Source organism: Rhineura floridana, chromosome 2 (genome assembly GCF_030035675.1).
Source record: "Rhineura floridana isolate rRhiFlo1 chromosome 2, rRhiFlo1.hap2, whole genome shotgun sequence".
NCBI classification, from domain to species: Eukaryota; Metazoa; Chordata; class Lepidosauria; order Squamata; family Rhineuridae; genus Rhineura; species Rhineura floridana.
Window position 1 is genome coordinate 191,245,883 of NC_084481.1, and position 21,443 is coordinate 191,267,325.

General features: G+C 43.8%; 2 non-coding genes across 2 annotated transcripts; one reads left to right on the plus strand and one right to left on the minus strand.

The window, feature by feature from the left end:
• Positions 1-7,954: 7,954 nt before the first annotated feature.
• Positions 7,955-8,118, plus strand: LOC133378615 (U1 spliceosomal RNA). The gene has a single exon (XR_009761062.1). It is a non-coding gene; the product is annotated as a U1 spliceosomal RNA (small nuclear RNA).
• A 9,939-nt stretch (positions 8,119-18,057) lies between these two features.
• On the minus strand, positions 18,058-18,221 carry LOC133378616 (U1 spliceosomal RNA). The gene has a single exon (XR_009761063.1). It is a non-coding gene; the product is annotated as a U1 spliceosomal RNA (small nuclear RNA).
• Positions 18,222-21,443: the final 3,222 nt, after the last annotated feature.

Below are 21,443 nucleotides of genomic sequence, written 5' to 3' on the forward strand. Positions count from 1 at the left end.
ACACTCCTGATGTGTTCTTGCCAGGTTTCTCTACAGTACAACTAGAGCAGAGACCAGTTTTTCTTTTGACACCATGGGTTGGTATGGAATGTGGAATGGGAGATCATCTTTCATAGCTTTAGTTTTTTCCAGTTTGGAAGAACTAGCTATATGGAAACAGATTGATGTCAGTCTCATGGTTTCCCTCATATCATTCGAATTTGTAAAAAGTGTGAAATTGTTTAATAAAGGCTTTTACAGTCAGTCTACTGTGATGGTGATAGTATCTTCCTGCTGTTTTAACTGTTAAGCAGCACAGAAATATTACAAGGCAGCACATAGTTAGCAAAGGTTATTCTTGTTTCTGAGTTAGTGTTTTCCTCAACTTTTGTATAGGAAGAGCATTGACTAATTCTGCATGGGTCTTGGACTCTTTCCAGAATACAAACAACAATAGTGGACTGTAAAAATTCAAAGGGAGCCATGTTCACATTAGCAGTGATTTTGAAATAGAATTACATCTTAAGCAAGTTTCAAAACATATTTCTGAAGAGCTCACTCATTAAAGCGGGAATAAACACTGTCTGATCGTAACATTATGTACAGACAGTAACATTTCAGAGCTGGAGGGCGTGTTGTGGAATTATCATTGCTCCAAGAAATAATTCACCTTTCTGTTCCACCATGTTCTTTGGCTAAACTAATTTGTAATTACTTTGTATCTTGGAAAAGACAAAGATGGGCCACCAGTAACACTAGGTGTATGTCTGCAGTATGTGTGTGCATGCACATTTTTGTGTATCTGTGGCAGGCATCCATTAGATCAGGATGGAAACCTCAGGCCCACTAACAGCCAAATGCAACCCTCCAAGCCCCTCTGTCTGGCTCTCAGAACTTCCCCAGCCACCTCCACCCTCCCTAGGCAAATCCTCTCTCCCCAGGCCCCTCCTCTCCCTGGCCCTGCTTCACATAGGCCTTGAGTGGTTTTGTCTGGTTGGAATGTGCCACTGAACTCCGATAATGCCTCTTGCTTGCCTGGATGTAGAGGGGTGTGTGACTGTATGTAGAAACTAGTTCCCTGTCCTAAAGTAAAATGGACATTTGTTGCTCCACCCACTTTTGCCTTGCCTCACCTGTCAAGAACTGCTGGTCCCAAAACCCTAGGTCCAGAGCCTTGTTGGCGTAATAGGTGCCAAATGACTAGAGTAAAACCAACCCTGCAAGGTAGAATGCTGCCACCCCTCCTAAAATCAACTCCAACCTGGGTTGGGAGTCCCCCAGGCTGTACACTGGATGTCCCTTGAGATTCAATAGAACAACAGCTAAAAAGCAAACTGTTCCTTGAACCTCAAAACCCCAAAACTACTCACTAGGAGTTCGACAAATTGGTTAGGACTCGATTTAGTACCAAACTCGCATCCAAGAAACCACACCAAAGTATAAGGTATATTTATTAATAATTATTTTAAAACGGCAGCATAAAAGAACATTTATAATAGTCAAAGTTATAAGAATAAAATGGTATTGAGTACAGAAACACATTTAGGGAGTAAGACAAGAAATAAAATGACAAAGCTAACTTGCCTAACACTTAATGCAAATCACATAGAGCAAATTACCCCAGTGAACCAGCAAGCAGGACAGGGATGTCCACAGGTGTCAGGATTCAAGGTGTGAGGCATAGGACAAAGGAACCGAATCACTTTTATAGAACAAGGCCTAGCAACAGCAAACTGCCTCTCTCAGCCAATCAGAGGGCTAGTTGACTGGAACTTTCCATACTTGGGTATACATAAGATCTCATCACAGAGGCATTTCTTCAAATTAGCAAAACTTGCCATAGTAGCCTTGAAGTGTAGCTTGTACCAGATAACACAGGTGCAAGGATAAGCTCATATCTTATTAGTGGGAAGTAACTTTTTTGCACATAGGCCAATTTTTCTACCAGGAAGTCTGAACAACAACAAAAACCTTTTCCTGATGCTACCCACCACTGGCATGTGGCCCTCAGAAGCCAATGTGGCTCTCAGGCTGAAAAGGGTTCCTCTTCTAATAGCCAAATATCCATAACATGTAAAATACACACACCTGTATCAGGAACAGTGCTGGAATTGCTGTAAAAGTTGGTTGATTGAATGTGGAAGTATTAATGCAATCCTTTATTGAACATATTTTTATGTCACCATCAGATTTCAGGGCAGTTTTAAAGTACAGCACAAGAGAAACACAACACCTACACAAAATCATGAAAAAGGGAGATAAAACCATAAAACATCTAGATTAAGACTTCAATGCACTACTACTCAGAAGTAAGCTCCATTGGGTTCTATGGGAGTTACTCCCAGGTAAGTGTGTATTGGATCGCAGCCTAAATCAGTGAAAAACTAGCAAGGGTAACTGCTCTCTCTCCCACTCCAATACCTCACCAATTCAGAAAAAAAATTAAAACCCATTTTTCCTTGGACAATGGGTGCTTCCCCTTTCAAGCACTAGAGAGAATATTTGTTCTGCTAAAATTGAAACAAAATGCTATTGTCGTTTTAAAGGGGAAATTACTTCAGTTCTTACACAGAAATAATTATTGATTCCAGCCTGGATGCCTAGTTACATGTACACATTAATACATGTACACATTAATAAAAATAATAAGCAGCAACGCAATTCTGTTCCAGGAAGATAGGCAGTCTGATCTGTCTTGAATCAAATCTGACCATTTGTCTAGAATGATCTAACAGCAGTTCTGCAGGAACTTGGGCAAAATTCGTTCACAAATTGATTTTAAAAAAATAATAATAGAGAACACTCTCCCCTCCTGAGGCTTCCGGCAACTGGTTTTCAGAAGCATGCTGCCTCTGACTAGGGTGGCAGAGCACAGCCATCATGGCTAGTAGCCATTGATAGCCCTGTCCTCCATGAATTTGTCTAATCTTCTTTTAAAGCCGTCCAAGCTGGTGGCCATTACCGCATCTTGTGGGAGCAAATTCCATAGTTTAACTATGCGCTGAGTAAAGAAGTACTTCCTTTTGTCTGTCCTGAATCTTCCAACATTCAGCTTCTTTGAATGTCCACGAGTTCTAGTATTATGAGAGAGGGAGAAGAACTTTTCTCTATCCACTTTCTCAATGCCATGCATAATTTTATACACTTCTATGAAATTGAGGAAGCATCCAAACTAGGAAAGGTGGTAGTAATGGGTGACTTCAACTACTCGGACATAGACTGGCTGCATATGTGTTCCAGTCATGACAAAGAAGCAAAGTTTCTAGATATTCTAAATGACTATTCCCTAGATCAGTTGGTCATGGAACCGACCAGAGGGACGGCAACCCTGGACTTAATCCTCAGTGGGGACCAGGACCTGGTGCGAGTTGAACCGATTGGGAGCAGTGACCACAGTGCTATTAAATTAAACATACATGTAAATGGCCAATTGCCAAGAAAATCCAACACGGTCACATTTGACTTCAAAAGAGGAAACTTCACAAAAATGAGGGGATTGGTAAAAAGAAAGCTGAAAAACAAAGTCCAGAGGGTCACATCACTCGAAAATGCTTGGAAGTTGTTTAAAAACACTATATTAGAAGCTCAACTGGAGTGCATACTGCAGATCAGAAAAGGTACCGCCAGGGCCAAGAAGATGCCAGCGTGGTTAACGAGCAAAGTCAAGGAAGCTCTTAGAGGCAAAAAATCTTCCTTCAGAAAATGGAAGTCTTGTCCGAACGAAGAAAATAAAAAAGAACACAAACTCTGGCAAAAGAAATGCAAGAAGACAATAAGGGATGCTAAAAAAGAATTTGAGGAGCACATTGCTAAGAACATAAAAACCAACAACAAAAAAATTTATAAATACATTCAAAGCAGGAGACCATCTAGAGAGACAATTGGACCCTTGGATGATAAGGGTGTCAAAGGTGTACTAAAGAACGATAAGGAGATTGCAGAGAAGCTAAATGAATTCTTTGCATCTGTCTTCACAGTGGAAGATATAGGGCAGATCCCTGAACCTGAACTAACATTTGCAGGAAGGGATTCTGAGGAACTGAGACAAATAGTGGTAACGAGAGAGGAAGTTCTAAGCTTAATGGACAATATAAAAACTGACAAATCACCAGGCCCGGATGGCATCCACCCGAGAGTTCTCAAAGAACTCAAAGGTGAAATTGCTGATCTGCTAACTAAAATATGTAACTTGTCCCTCAGGTCCTCCTCCGTGCCTGAGGACTGGAAAGTGGCAAATGTAACGCCAATCTTCAAAAAGGGATCCAGAGGGGATCCCGGAAATTACAGGCCAGTTAGCTTAACTTCTGTCCCTGGAAAACTGGTAGAAAGTATTATTAAAGCTAGATTAACTAAGCACATAGAAGAACAAGCCTTGCTGAAGCAGAGCCAGCATGGCTTCTGCAAAGGAAAGTCCTGTCTCAGTAACCTATTAGAATTCTTTGAGAGCGTCAACAAGCATATAGATAGAGGTGATCCAGTGGACATAGTGTACTTAGACTTTCAAAAAGCGTTTGACAAGGTACCTCACCAAAGGCTTCTGAGGAAGCTTAGCAGTCATGGAATAAGAGGAGAGGTCCTCTTGTGGATAAGGAATTGGTTAAGAAGCAGAAAGCAGAGAGTAGGAATAAACGGACAGTTCTCCCAATGGAGGGCTGTAGAAAGTGGAGTCCCTCAAGGATCGGTATTGGGACCTGTACTTTTCAACTTGTTCATTAATGACCTAGAATTAGGAGTGAGCAGTGAAGTGGCCAAGTTTGCTGACGACACTAAATTGTTCAGGGTTGTTAAAACAAAAAGGGATTGCGAAGAGCTCCAAAAAGACCTCTCCAAACTGAGTGAATGGGCGGAAAAATGGCAAATGCAATTCAATATAAACAAGTGTAAAATTATGCATATTGGAGCAAAAAATCTTCATTTCACATATACGCTCATGGGGTCTGAACTGGCGGTGACCGACCAGGAGAGAGATCTCGGGGTTGTAGTGGACAGCATGATGAAAATGTCGACCCAGTGGGCGGCAGCTGTGAAAAAGGCAAATTCCATGCTAGCAATAATTAGGAAAGGTCTTGAAAATAAAACAGCCGATATCATAATGCCGTTGTATAAATATATGGTGCGGCCGCATTTGGAATACTGTGTACAGTTCTGGTTGCCTCATCTCAAAAAGGATATTATAGAGTTGGAAAAGGTTCAGAAGAGGGCAACCAGAATGATCAAGGGGATGGAGCAACTCCCTTACGAGGAAAGGTTGCAGCATTTGGGGCTTTTTAGTTTAGAGAAAAGGCAGGTCAGAGGAGACATGATAACTGATTTGATATGTGACAAATGGGAAGTCAACATTTTATTTTTTTTTGTTTAATCATTTTTGTTTTGTTTTGTTTTTTGTCTTTGAATGTTTTATGATTTTGTTTTCTCTGTTTTATGAAAATTTGAATAAAAATTATTGTAAAAAAAAAAAAAGAGAAAGTGGATAGAGAAAAGTTCTTCTCCCTCTCTCATAATACTAGAACTCGTGGACATTCAAAGAAGCTGAATGTTGGAAGATTCAGGACAGACAAAAGGAAGTACTTCTTTACTCAGCGCATAGTTAAACTATGGAATTTGCTCCCACAAGATGCGGTAATGGCCACCAGCTTGGACGGCTTTAAAAGAAGATTAGACAAATTCATGGAGGACAGGGCTATCAATGGCTACTAGCCATGATGGCTGTGCTCTGCCACCCTAGTCAGAGGCAGCATGCTTCTGAAAACCAGTTGCCGGAAGCCTCAGGAGGGGAGAGTGTTCTTGCACTCGGGTCCTGCTTGCGGGCTTCCCCCAGGCACCTGGTTGGCCACTGTGAGAACAGGATGGTGGACTAGATGGGCCACTAGCCTGATCCAGCAGGCTCTTCTTATGTTCTTATGTCCTTCCAGAGAAGGCTTGATTTGTATTGCAATTTGTATTACAATATTTTTGTTTTCCTTTCCCTGTAGCTTTACTGACATTGCACCAGAAAATGACATCGGCTGGTTTGCCCTGACCATGCGCCTTATTGAAATAAAAACTTACAAAGGAAGGGAAGCATTAAATCTCCTGTGAGATATATTTTTGCCTCAATTTAATACAGATGACTTTACCTGGCCAACTCTGCCCTGTAAAGCTGTATTCTGTGTCCCTCACCAGATTACCTATGTCCAGAGGAAAATATATTAAACATATTTCTCAGGCCAGATAGATTTAAATCCCATTCTTTACAGGCATATTATTCAGTGTATTGTCTTCTGTTGGGAGTGGAGGTTGTTGCGTGTGCCTGCAGGCATTTTGGGACAATAAATGTTTTGAGTCCTTAAAAGGTAAAGGTGTCCCCGCATGAGTCATTTCCGACTCTTAGGGTGACGTCTTGCGACGTTTACTAGGCAGACCGTATATATGGGGTGGGATTGCCAGTTCCTTCCCGGCCTTTCTTTACCCCCCAGCATATGCCGGGTAGTCATTTTACCAACCATGGATGGATGGAAGGCTGAGTGGACCTCGACCCCTTTTACCAGAGATTCGACTTCCTCCTTCCCGTGAGCAGAGCTTCGGCTGCATTACCGCCGCTTACCACTCTGCGCCACCGAGGGGGAAATTGGGATCAATTTCTGTTGAGTTTCATGTAACATTGGGGGAGGGTGTCATTTCAAGAGAATTAATGTGAAAGAAGAGACTGGACTTCTCAGGAACCTGAAAAAAAACCCTAACAACTGCGTTTGGTTGCACTCCTCATCATCAACAAAAGGCATCCGAAGTACGCCTGTATTTGTAAATTTACTAGCAGCCTTTCCACAGATAAACTCGTCCCAAGGCAGCCTACAATACTTTTCCCCATATTGAGTAGGAGGACAATGCAATGGGGCTCACCTACATTTGACCTGCAACTGGTTTTGAAGTGAAGCCTTTGGGTTTTCCCCCCTCCACAAACAAAGCTTTTACCACTGCACTGCAGTACATAAAGCGTGTGTAGGGTTAATTCAAAACCGGTTTCTTCGCAAAAAGGAAGGAAGGAATATAAAGACGTTCTGAAAAATGAGCGGGAGATCCAGAGAGGTTTCAGCGAAGCCTAAGCAGCGTCGAATTGAAACCAGACGGCTGTGCGTAAACTTTGGCGCAAAACGGGCTCCTCATATGTCTTCAGGGGCGCCCTGCGGCTCCATCTTGACCTCTCACAGGAAAAAAAAAATGGAATGATTTCGCAGCCAAAGCGACCCTGGCAAGGGACAGTCTCCACCACCAGGGTTCAGAGGCTCAGACGGGAAAATGGACTGCAACCCTTTCAGAAGGGAAGTTTCATGAGACAGCCCAGTGCCGTAACACTTTCAAACGATGTTTATAGAAACCTCTAACATGGATTGTACCATCTACTGAAGTAAGTTCCCGTTTATCCTTTCAGGTGCGCCTCCGCCCGAGCCACCTAATAATCCCAGTCGGAGTGCCGTCACCCCACAAGGATTAGGGAAATGGTTAGTGACCAATGTCAAACAAGTGAAGCAAAATAAAACGGCTCAGGAAGGCGGCACCGACAGCTTTCCCATCTGTCGAGCGGGAACTCCTTTCTCTGGCGGCAGCTGAAGCGCTCCAGCCGCATTCCCCGTTTTCCCTTTCAGGTGCGCCGGCGCCCTAAGCTCTGGCCTCAGTTGCTTCTTTCGTAACTGAAAGGCAGACGAGACGCTGGTGAGGCCATCCCGTTCTCTTCGCTGGCGGCAGCGAGGAAGAGAACCGAGGAGGTGGAGTTTTGCCGGGTGTATGCAGATGAGGCGCCGCCGTAGGGCATTGTGGGGGGTCGGGAACCGGGGTGCACTGCGCCCTTGGCGCATCCTCGAGCCTCGCCCCTTGAGTATCCGAAAGTGTTCGAATGTCTCCAAGCGAGGGAAGTGGGAAAACCACGGCCGAGTGTCGTCCGCTGTGCCTTGAAGTGCTACGGGAAGAGGAGGGGCTGGCGTTCGGCGCTTTAAAACGCATACTTACCTGGCAGGGGAGACACCTTGATCACGAAGGAGGTTTTCCCAGGGTGAGGCTTATCCATTGCACTGCGGGTGTGCTGACCCCTGGGATTTCCCCAAATGCGGGAAACTCGACTGCATAATTTGTGGTAGTGGGGGACTGCGTTCGCGCTTTCCCCTGATTTTGTGTGTTAAAAACAGATTTCAAAAAGGTTCTTGTGGGGTTTTTTACAACAATTTTTTTCGTTATCGGTCATTTTCTGAATTTAGGTGTGAGTTTTCTTGATAAAATTACGTCCTTCTCTTGTTTGGTTTTTCCTAGCTTTGTTGTTTATTTTAGTGAATCATGTCTTCTAATTATATGTTAACCTCAGTTTCATCATTTTAGCTTCTAATGATTTGTTCTTATGTGCCTTCAAGTTGATTACGACTTATGGAGACCCTAGGAATCAGTGACATCCAATAGCATCTATCATAAACCACCCTGTTCAGGTCTTGTCAGTTCAGGTCTGTGGCTTCCTTTATGGAATCAATCCATCTCTTGTTTGGCCTTCCTCTTTTTCTACTGTTTCCCCCAGCATTATTATCTTTTCTAATGATTCATGTCTTCTCATTATATGTCCAAAGTCTGATAACCTCGGTTTCATCATTTTAGCTTCTAAGCATAGTTCTAGTTGAATTTGTTCTAACACCCAATTATTTGTCTTTTTCGTAGTGCATGGTATCTGCAAAGGTCTCCTCCAACACCACCTTTCAAATGGGTTGATTTTTCTCTTACCCTCTTTTTTCACTGTCCAACTTTCACATCCATAAATAGAGATCGGGAATACCATGGTCTAAATCAGCATTACCCAACCTTCTTCGACCCAATGCCCCTTTGCAAAATCTTTTTGTGCCCAACACCCCCCTCAGATTAAGTATATGCCAATGCTTCCTATTCTTCCCTTAAAATATGAGTAATGCATTAAGGTATTTTCAATTATTATTACTGATCATTTTATCATGCCTTTTTATTGAACTTAAATTACACATTGAATTCTTAGTATGATTTATTAATATACATACATAGTTATAGAAAAGTAAATAAAATGAGATTTAAAATGAGATCCAGTGCCTGCAAGGGGAAGAGGACCATCACCGCCCAGGGAGGGAGAGCCATCTGCCTGCTTGTGCTGCTGCTGCTGCTGCTGCTTGGGTAACATCTCTGCTCTCTCCTTCTTGGGCTCCTGCTCTGCACGTGGGCACCTTGCAGGACCAGGCCCCAGGAACTCAGCCAGCTGTGGCTGATACTGTTCCACCTGTCCCTTCTTTGGAGGGGATATATAAGCCGGCTGGCTGAGGGGGCTTGGGAGACCCACTGCCTGCAAGGGGAAGAGGACCATCGCTGCCCAGGGAGGGAGAGCCATCTGCCTGCCTGTACTGCTGCTGCTGCTGCTGCTGCACTGCTGCTGGATAACATCTCTGCTCTCTCCTTCTTGGGCTCCTGCTCTGCACGTGGGTACCTTGCAGGACCAGGCCCCGGGTACTCAGCCAGCTGTGCCTGATACTGTTCCATCTGTCCCTTCTTTGGAAGGGATATATAAGCTGGCTGGCTGAGGGGGCTTGGGAGATCCAGTGCCTGCAGGGGGAAGAGGACCATCACTGCCCAGGGAGGGAGAGCCATCTGTCATCTGTTATCATCTGTCGCTTGCCTGGAACTGAATTGCCATCGGTGCTTTGGTTGTGGGCGCTGTTGCTGCTGCTGCTACAGCCTTTGATCGCTTTGTCATTGACCCGAGTGTGGATGCCGCCATCATCATCATTGTTATTTGTCGTCTTATGTTGTTGTGTTGTATGAGTGAGGATTGTGTTGTGTGTATGTCAGTGTGTGTGTGTGTGTATGAATTTTCTGTGTTTTTAATATGTGCCTGGGAGAGAGGATTTTATGTTTAGCGGGGGGACTTTTGGGGCCCCCGATTAATGTAGTGACGGGTAATGGGAGGTATGGTGTTAGGAGGAGAACATGCCAGGTAAGGGGAACTCGTCCCAGACGTGTCTGTGCCCTGTTCCGGTTCTCCTCATATCCACAGGATTTCGGGTTGTCCTATCAGCCAGCTCTCGGATCTCCAAGTGCTGCTTTTAAATGCCAGGTCGGTATATAATAAAACCTCCCTAGTCCATGCTATAATTGTGGATGAGGGCGCCGACCTGGCATGCATAACCGAGACCTGGGTGGGGGAGCAGGGAGGAGTTGCCTTCTCCCAGCTTTGCCCACCTGGGCACATGGTCCAGCACTGTGGTAGATCCGAGGGCCGGGGAGGGGGGGTCGCCGTGGTCTATAAGAGCTCTTTTCTTCTCACCAGGCACCCTGTCCAGGTGGTGACTGGCCTGGAGTGTCTCCACCTTGTGTTGGGCCAGCGAGACAGATTGGGAATTCTGTTGGTGTACCGCCCACCTTGCTGCCCAACAGCTTCCCTAGCTGAGCTGACTGAGATAGTCTTGGAGGTGTTGTTGGGATCCCCTAGACTTTTGGTACTGAGGGATTTCAACATCCATGCCGAGGCTGTCTTATCTGGGGCAGCTCAGGACTTCATTGCCGCCATGACAACAATGGGGCTGTCTCAATTTTCTACTGGCCCAACGCATGTGTCGGGACATACTCTTGATTTGATCTTCGCCACTGGACATGGAGATGGTGATCTGCAGGTGGGGTGTTTTTCATCTACCCCATTGTCATGGACAGATCACCGCCTGCTGAGATTTAGGCTTACGGCGTCCCTTTCCCTCTGCAAAGGTGGGGGACCCATTAAGTTGGTCCGCTCCCGGAGACTAATGGATCCTCTGGGTTTTCAGAAGGCTCTGGGAGACTTTCCGGCTGATAAGACTAGTGCTCCTGTCGAGGCCCTGGTCGAACTGTGGAATACGGAAATGACCCGGGCTGTTGACACGATCGCTCCTGCGCGCCCCCTTCGATGTAGAGCTCATACAGCTCCGTGGTATACCCCGGAGCTGAGAGTGATGAAACAAGAGAGGAGGAGGCTTGAGTGCAGATGGAGGCGAACTCCTGACGGATGCAATTATGCTTTGGTAAGTGCCTCCACTAAGTTGTATATAGAAGCGGTAAGGGCAGCAAAAAAGTGTTATTTTGCTGCCACTATTAGATCATCTTTATGCCACCCAGCGGAGCTTTTTAAGATAGTACGAGGGCTTTTACACTCTGGCCCTCAGGATATCACAGAGTCATCTGAAGCCCGCTGCAACGAGTTTGCGGGGCACTTCCAAAATAAAATCGCATGCATCCGTAGGGATCTCGACTCTAATGTTAGGACAGTTGAATCCATTGAGGTACCTGGATCACGGTCTTGTCCTCAATTATTGGATGAGTTTCAGTTGGTGCAGCTTGAGGAAGTTGACAAGATGCTTGGACTGGTGCGTGCAACCACGTTGGTACTGGACCCTTGCCCCTCTTGGCTAGTGAAAGCTAGCCGGGCTGGAACTGCCGGCTGGGCCAAGGAAGTGATCAATGCCTCCTTGAGAGAGGGAGTTGTCCCTCGCTGTCTCAAGGAGGCTGTAGTGAGACCTCTTTTGAAGAGGTCGTCCTTGGACCCAGATAATTTGAACAACTATCGACCGGTAGCGAATGTCCCATTTCTGGGCAAGGTCTTGGAACGGGTGGTTGCCAGCCAGCTCCAGGTGCTCTTGGATGAATCCGATTATCTAGATCCGTTTCAATCCGGTTTTAGGCCTGGTTTTGGCACAGAAACAGCCTTGGTTGCCCTGTACAATGACCTTTGTCGGGAGAGGGACAGGGGGAGTGTAACTCTGTTGATTCTCCTTGATCTCTCAGCGGCTTTTGATACCATCGACCATGGTATCCTTCTGGAGAGACTCGCGGAGTTGGGAGTCGGGGGTATTGCTTGGCAGTGGCTCCGCTCCTACTTGGCGGATCGTCTCCAGAAGGTAGTGCTTGGGGACCATTGCTCAATACCCTGGACTCTCCATTGTGCAGTCCCTCAGGGATCGGTTCTGTCCCCCATGTTTTTTAACATCTACATGAAGCCTGTGGGTGCAGTCATCCGGAGTTCTGGAGTGCGTTGCCATCAGTATGCTGATGACACGCAACTCTATTACTCCTTTTCATCTTCTTCAGGTGAGGCTGTTGATGTGCTGAACCGTTGCCTGGCCGCGATAATGGACTGGATGGGAGCTAATAAACTGAAACTCAATCCAGACAAGACTGAGACGCTGTTGGTGAGTGCCTTTTCCGCACAGATGGAGGATGTTCATCCTGTTCTGGATGGGGTTACACTCCCCCTGAAGGAACAGGTTCGTAGTTTGGGGGTTCTTTTCGATCCTTCCTTGTCACTTGAGGCTCAGGTAGCCTCGGTGGCTCGGAATGCGTTCTACCATCTTCGATTGGTAGCCCAACTATGCCCCTATCTGTGCGGTGATGACGTCGCCTCAGTTGTTCATGCTCTAGTGACCTCTAGACTGGATTACTGTAATGCACTCTACATGGGTCCTCACATATTACACCTGTTCTGGCCCGCTTGCTCTGGTTGCCGATTTGTTTCCGGGTCAGATTCGAGGTGCTGGTATTGACCTATAAAGCCTTACACGGTGTGGGCCGGCAATACCTGATGGAACGCCTCTCCCGCTATGAACCTACCTGTGCACTTCGTTCGACATCTAAGGCCCTCCTCCGAGTACCGACTCATCGAGAAGCTCGGAGGGTAATGACAAGATCCAGGGCCTTTTCGGTGGTGGCCCCCAAATTGTGGAACAGTCTCCCCAAGGAGGTATGCCTGGCGCCTATGTTGTTATCCTTTTGGCGCCAGGCTAAAACTTTCCTATTCTCCCAGGCATTTTAATGCATTTTATATATTTTAATGTTTTAATGTTTTAGTTATCTCAATACTGTTTAGTGTTATTATGTATCTGTATTTTATATCTAGTGATTTTTGTTGATTTATTGTATTATTGTATATTGTACACCGCCCAGGGAGCCATTGGCTATGGGCGGTTTATAAATGAAATTAAATAAATAAATATTATAAAATACTAGTGTGATCCTTGAGCTTGATGAGTTTTGGCTAACTTCACAATATCTGGAGTATATAAGTCCATAAAATACATGCAAGAAACAAATTGCAGATATAGGAGTTGTTCCTTATTTCACAAATCCTAAAAACATAAGCAAAAACTAATGAAGTTCACACAGTATGAACCAATAGAATACATTGTGTTACTTAACAACAAACTCATTCAGTTTACTGGCATTGTTTCGTTAAACAAGTTCATTTAAATATCACAGAAACAACAGGTAGCAAGTGTGTCCCATTCCTGAAGAAAACCAGTGAATAACCGACAGTCTGCGTCACCCGTTTGAACACAGCACTCATCCGTTGGAAGAATGCGCCCTCCACCAATACACCCAGCTTATCAAACACTCTCTCGTGATTGGTTCCAACATCCCTCAAGACAGCATCGGAGCATTTCCTAGTGCCGGGGCATGGCTAATATCCCCATTCCTTGATATGACACTGGCCGCTATTCAGAATTTCTTTTCTAAAGAGCACACATTATTTATAGTGTTGTTTCTATGAACTGAGACTATTAAATACATTCTAAGTGGGGACAAAACAGTTTAAAAATTAATGATTTGTGTATTAAATAAAATTAAACTTAAATGCTTCAACTGTCGCATCAGACCGCCAAATGTCAACGCCCCCTAATGAACCCAAAGCCCCCCCTAAAGTTTGTAGTCATGCCAACGCTCCCCTGAAAGGCTGTAATGGCCCCCAGGGGGGCGCTACCACCCACATTGGGAATCGCTGGTCTAAATGATCCTGACTTTAGTGTTCATAAGAACATAAGAACATAAGAAGAGCCTGCTGGATCAGGCCAGTGGCCCATCTAGTCCAGCGTCCTGTTCTCACAGTGGCCTACCAGGTGCCTGGGGGAAGCCCGCAAGCAGGACCCGAGTGCAAGAACACTCTCCCCTCCTGAGGCTTCCGGCAACTGGTTTTCAGAAGCATGCTGCCTCTGACTAGGGTGGCAGAGCACAGCCATCATGGCTAGTAGCCATTGATAGCCCTGTCCTCCATGAATTTGTCTAATCTTCTTTTAAAGCCATCCAAGCTGGTGGCCATTACTGCATCTTTTGGGAGCAAATTCCATAGTTTAACTATGCGCTGAGTAAAGAAGTACTTCCTTTTGTCTGTCCTGAATCTTCCAACATTCAGCTTCTTTGAATGTCCACGAGTTCTAGTATTATGAGAGAGGGAGAAGAACTTTTCTCTATCCACTTTCTCAATGCCATGCATAATTTTATACACTTCTATCATGTCTCCTCTGACCCGCCTTTTCTCTAAACTAAAAAGCCCAAATGCTGCAACCTTTCCTCGTAAGTGAGTCGCTCCATCCCCTTGATCATTCTGGTTGCCCTCTTCTGAACCTTTTCCAACTCTATAATATCCTTTCTGAGATGAGGCAACCAGAACTGTACACAGTATTCCAAATGCGGCCGCACCATAGATTTATACAACGGCATTATGATATCAGCTGTTTTATTTTCAATACCTTTCCTAATTATTGCTAGCATGGAATTTGCCTTTTTCACAGCTGCCGCACACTGGGTCGACATTTTCATCGTGCTGTCCACCACAACCCCGAGGTCTCTCTCCTGGTTGGTCACCGCCAGTTCAGACCCCATGAGCATATATGTGAAATTCAGATTTTTTGCTCCAATATGCATAATTTTACACTTGTTGATACAGCTTTGATTTCAGGACCTGTTCTACTTCTCTCATAGCGGCCCTCCCCAGTCCTAGCCTTCTTCTGATTTCATGACTATTGTCTCCATTTTGGTTAAGGACTGTGCCAAGGTATTGATAATCCTTGACAAGTTCAATGTCCTCGTTCTTAAATTTAAAGTTACATAACTCTTCTGTTGTAATTACTTTAGTCTTCTTGACGTTCAGCTGTAGCCCTGCTTTTGTGCTTTCCTCTTTAACTTTCATCAGCATTTGTTTCAAATCATTACTGGTTTCTGCTAGTAGTATGTTATCGTCTGCATATCTTAAATTATTTATATTTCTCCCTCCAATGTTCACCCCTCCTTCATCTTGGTTCAGTCCCGCTTTCCATATGATATGTTCTGCATATAGATTAAACAAATAGGGTGATAAAATACACCCGTCCCACAGCCTTTCCGAGTGGGAACCAATCGGTTTCACAGAATTAGTTTCTCCATATTCTGTCTTTACAGTAGCCTCTTGTCCGGAGTATATAGGTTGCACATTAGGACAATCAGATGCTGTGGCATCCCCCATGTGTTTTAATGCATTCCATAGTTTTTCATGATCTCAGCTGTAATCTATAAAATACAGGGTGATTTTCTTCTGAAATCCTTGGTCTGTTCCATTATCCAACATATGTTTGCGATATGACTTCTGGTACCTTTTCCTTTTCTGAATCCAGCTTGAACATCTAGAATTTCTCACTCCATATATACTAAGAGCATTTGTTATAGAATCTTGAACATTACTATGCCTAGAAGCTAAAATGATGAAACTGAGGTTATCATACTTTGGACACATAATGAGAAGACATGATTCATTAGAAAAGGTAATAATGCTGGGGGAACAGAAGGGAGTAGAAAAAGAGGAAGGCCAAACAAGAGATGGATTGATTCCATAAAGGAAGCCACAGACCTGAACTGACAAGACCTGAACAGGGTGGTTTATAACAAATGCTATTGGAGGTTGCTGATTCCTAGAGTTGCCATAAGTCGTAATCAACTTGAAGGCACATAAGAACAACAAATCATTAGAAGCTAAAATGATGAAACTGAGGTTAACATATAATGAGAAGACATGGTTCACTAAAAAAGACAGTGTTGTTGTTATGTGCCTCCAAGTCGACTACGACTTATGGCGACCCTATAAATCAGTGACCTCCAAGAGCATATGTCATAAACCACCCTGCTCAGATCTTGTAAGTTCAGGTCTATGGCTTCCTTTATGGAATCAATCCATCTCTTGTTTGGCCTTCCTCTTTTTCTACTTCCTTCTGTTTTTCCCAGCATTATTATCTTTTCTAATGAATCATGTCTTCTCATTATGCGTCCAAAGTATGATAACCTCAGTTTCATCATTTTAGCTTCTAGTGATAGTTCTGGTTTAATTTGTTCTAACACCCAATTATTCGTCTTTTTCGCAGTCCATGGTATGCGCAAAGCTCTTCTCCAACACCACATTTCAAATGCGTTGATTTTTCTCTTATCCACTTTTTTCACTGTCCAACTTTCAAATCCATACATAGAGATCGGAAATACCATGGTCTGAATGATCCTGACTTTAGTGTTCAGTGATACATCTTTACATTCGAGGACCTTTTCTAGTTCTCTCACAGCTGCCCTCCCCAGTCCTAGCCTTCTTCTGATTTCTTGACTATTGTCTCCATTTTTGTTAATGATTGTGCCGAGGTATTGACAATCCTTGACAAGTTCAATGTCCTCATTGTCAACTGTAAAGTTGCATAAATCTTCTGTTGTCATTACTTTAGTCTTTTTGATGTTCAGCTATAGCCCTGCTTTTGTGCTTTCCTCTTTAACTTTCATCAGCATTTGTTTCAAATCATTACTGGCTTCTGCTAGTAGTATAGTATCGTCTGCATATCTTAAATTATTGATATTTCTCCCTCCAGTTTTCACACCTCCTTCTTCTTCGTCCAATCCTGCTTTCCATATGATATGTTCTGCGTATAGATTAAATAAATAGGGTGATAAAACACACCCCTGTCTCACACCCTTTCCGATGGGGAACCAATCGGTTTCTCCATATTCTGTCCTTACAGTAGCCTCTTGTGCAGAGTATAGGTTGCACATCAGGACAATCAGATGCTGTGGCACCCCCATTTCTTTTAAAGCATTCCATAGTTTTTCATGATCATTCTACACAGTCAAAGGCTTTGCTGTAATTTATAAAGCGCAGGGTAATTTTCTTCTGAAGTTCCTTGGTCCGTTCCATTATCCAATGTATGTTTGCGATATGATCTCTGGTACCTCTTCCCTTTCTGAATCCAGCTTGGACGTCTGGCATTTCTCGCTCCATAGATGGCAAGAGCCTTTGTTGTAGAATCTTGAGCATTACTTTACTTGCATGGGATATTAAGGCAATAGTTTGATAATTACTGCATTCCCTGGGAACCCCTTTCTTTGCAATTGGGATGTATATGGAACGCTTCCAGTCTGTGGGCCTTTGTTTAGTTTTCCATATTTCTTGACAGATTTTAGTCAAAATTTGGACTGATTCAGTCTCAGTAGCTTGTAGCAACTCTATTGGTATGCCATCTATTCCTGGTGATTTGTTTCTTCCAAGTATTTTAAGAGCAACTTTCACCTTGCATTCTAAAATTTCTGGTTCTTCATCATACGGTTCTTCCGTGAATGAATCTGTCATCCTTGCATCTCTTTTATAGAATTCTTCAGTGTATTGCTTCCATCTTCCTTTTATTTCATCTCGGTCAGTCAGTGTGTTCCCCTGTGGATTATTCAACATCCCTACTCTTGGTTTAAATTTCCCTTTCATTTCTGTAATCTTTTGGAACAGGGCTCTTGTTCTTCCATTTTTGTCGTCCTCTTCTATTTCTATACAGTAACTATTGTAATAGTTCTCTTTGTCCCTACGTACTAGTCGCTGTATTGTTGCATTTAGGGTTCTGACTGTGTTTCTATCGTCTTTTGCTTTTGCTTTCGTTCTCTCTTTAACCATTTTAAGAGTTTCTTCAGTCATCCATTGAGGTCTTTCTCTCTTTTTAACAAGAGGTATTCTTCTTGCATTCATTCCATAGTTCTTCTGGTTCTCTGTCAACTAAGTTTAAAGCCTCAAACCTGTTCCTTATGTGATCTTTATATACTTCTGGGATGTTATTTAAATTGTATTTTGGCGTTATGATTGTTTTGTTCTTCTTTAGCTTTATTCTGATTTTCGATACAACCAGTTTATGATCCGTACCACAGACTGCTAATAACAACACAATAAAGCTAGGGAGAAAAAAACCGAAAAAAAATTGACGTGATTTCAAGTGAGAAACACCCACAACAACCTTTTTGAAATCTGTTTTTAACACACAAAATCAGGGGAAAGCGCGAACGCAGTCCCCCACTACCACAAATTATGCAGTCGAGTTTCCCGCATTTGGGGAAATCCCAGGGGTCAGCACACCCGCAGTGCAATGGATGAGCCTCACCCTGGGAAAACCTCCTTCGTGATCAAGGTGTCTTCCCTGCCAGGTAAGTATGCGTTTTAAAGCGCCGAACGCCAACCCCTCCTCTTCCCGTAGCACTTCAAGGCACAGCGGACGACACTCGGCCGTGGTTTTCCCACTTCCCTCGCTTGGAGACATTCGAACACTTTCGGATACTCAAGGGGCGAGGCTCGAGGATGCGCCAAGGGCGCAGTGCACCCCGGTTCCCGACCCCCCACAATGCCCTACGGCGGCGCCTCATCTGCATACACCCGGCAAAACTCCACCTCCTCGGTTCTCTTCCTCGCTGCCGCCAGCGAAGAGAACGGGATGGCCTCACCAGCGTCTCGTCTGCCTTTCAGTTACGAAAGAAGCAACTGAGGCCAGAGCTTAGGGCGCCGGCGCACCTGAAAGGGAAAACGGGGAATGCGGCTGGAGCGCTTCAGCTGCCGCCAGGGAAAGGAGTTCCCGCTCGACAGATGGGAAAGCTGTCGGTGCCGCCTTCCTGAGCCGTTTTATTTTGCTTCACTTGTTTGACATTGGTCACCAACCGTTTCCCTAAAAATCTCCATCACGGATGGGAGGCTCTTTCTTCCCTCAGCTCAGAGCCCCGGCAGCGAAAACCGGTCCCAGGGTTCAATTTAACAGGTTCCGGACTCCAATTAAAAACCCAGATTATAGCGTTGGGGAAGCCAAAAGGAAAGGCTGAGGCTGTCGGGCAGCAAAGCGAGTCTCCTCGCAGAGGTACCTGTTGGCTTTTAAGTCCTTTGATCCCATGAGAGTTTTTTCAGAATGTGAGTCGTAATACTGAACAGAGTGGGACTTACTCCTAAATAAGTGTACGTAGGATCGCAGCCAAGCAGCTCAATCCTGTCTGTACATATTTCATTCAGAATCAAATACCTCTAAGATCTGTGGGACTTACTTCCAGGAAGCAGGCATAGCTGAGGCCTCAGACAGCACTCCTGGCCTCAAGGAATGAGAGCAGAGAAGGTGGATGATGTGACTTGACAACTAGCTTTGATGCTTACATCCTGCAGATGTTTGGGTTCATTACTGGGTGTCAATGAGAAGCATTCTGATAGGGCCCAATTCGTCAAGAGGTAACACCAGTAAATGGGACCATGTATCTGTGGTGGTGGTGAGGGGAGTTGTGGAAAGGGCTGATGGTCAAGTGAGGATGCTGGAGGTTCAGATGATGCTTGTAATTGGGAGAGGCAACTCGGATCCTTTTGCTGTCTTAAATGGTTTTCTTCATAGGCCCTTATGCCCATCAGTTTAATTCTCATATTTTTCAAACCACTGCATTCTTATTTATACAATAGGGCCTATTTCGAACTGTTCCCAAGATCACTTTTTCTGGAGTATGATTACATCTGAACTCACACAGTTGCCCTCAACTTTTTTTTCTTTTGTCCAAATACACAGCTTTGTGAAACATGCAAACTATTATGTTTTTGCAGAAACTAGTCCAGAAAAGAGGACCATCTATAGCATCGCAGGCTATCAGGTGGCTCGCCTAATCTACAAAAGCAATTCTAGGAATGGCTCTTTAGATGCACTGAAGAGCCAAGCATGTCTCAATTCCAGTTAATTCCATTAAAGTTCACTCACTTTCCTGGGATCATTCACTTGCCAATACACACTTTCCTGGGATCAAGTCCCATTGAACCCCATGGAGCTTACTTCTGAGTAGATATGTACTGGATTTTAGCCTTACTTAGCAGCTTTGAGGGCAAATAGCAGTGGGGAAACAGCATTGAGAGATGGGGTAAAAAAATCCTCATGCTCCACAGTCTCAATCTGGATCAGGCCCCAAAACTGTAATTACTTTTAAAAAAGGATCCCAATCACAGGATTCAAAGACACGGCTAATGTCATGTCTAATTTGATCCTTAGGTTTTGCCCTAAATGAAATCCAAACAGCAACCTACCCTAGTAACTTTTTCTAAGTTCTCAAAGCATTTCATGTAAGTTTCTCTTACAATAATTGTCTGAAATTTTAAACTAATACTGCACTAATTAGAGAGCTAAACTCTAGTTAATTGAGGACCATATGAAAAGGGTGGAAGTTAAGGAGCCAGAGGCTGATGAAAAATAAGTGGCCAAGATGGCAAAGCTGATCATAACAATAACATATATATTGCTAGAGCCAGTTGTTCCTAGGGCCATACCTTCCTTTTGTTAGGAAGACTGCTTGCTAATTTCTCAAGATACTTCCTTGATGTAAGAGATACAGAGATGCCTCTGAGGTGACTTACCTCAGCTAGGACAATGCAAACCAATTCTGTGTGTGAAAAGTACAATAGAAGCAGTTTGATAAAAGAGGAAAGCAGAGAGAGTGCTAGCTTTGAGCTCTAGAAAACAAAAGGGCATCTTTTTTTGTAAACTGCATAGAGGTTTTTACAATAAGCAGTATATCTATTTTGTTAAGTAAATAAATAAATCTCAGGGTGTTTCTCTGAAGAACAGGATTTGCTATTTGTAGGAGTGCTATGTTTGCCTCCACTTATGCTCAACTTGTATATTTCTAAATAAACACAAATATTACAAAAATGCCTTAAGTCTCCAGTGGCCCCCTCCTTCCAAAAGCAACTAAACCCATATTAAATACTGTTCCTTGAATATCTCACCACTCAGAGAAGTGGCAATCACATAACAATATTTTGTCTATGCAGAGGGAACAGAGTAGCTATTATGACCTAGTATGTTACCCCAAAAGAAGAAAATAGACTGATGGTAGATTATAAATGGCAGAAAGCTTCATGTTTTTTCTTCGCTCATGTATGTGTTTGTAAATTCTTCGAGACATACCTAACCCATTGGGAGAAATGGTGAGCATAACTCTGAGCACATCTCAGTTTCATCTTTCTCTTGAACATATCTCGTGAGTACATCTTTCCACTGGACAGATAATCTGTATAACTGGGGATTAAAGTGAACATATTCCTAAGAGAGTCCCTCTCATAAACATGCTTTATATATTCAGTATTTAAAGGAATAAGTCTGGCTGGAACATGGGAGAAAGAAAAACAGTGGGCCACAGTGTACTAGCTAAACTTTACCAACTGTTACAATGATAGAAGGGCATATAACCGAAATGTGGAATGCTTAACTATGAGATTAATAGCTAAGAGCAAGGTTAGTACATTTTGTGTGTTTTATTTCTTTATTTCCCTTTTTATTTCTTCCTAATTTCACTTCAATTCAGACAATCCCTTCTTTTTCATAATACCTTTCCGTTTATGATAATATGGACAAAGTCTATACTGTACA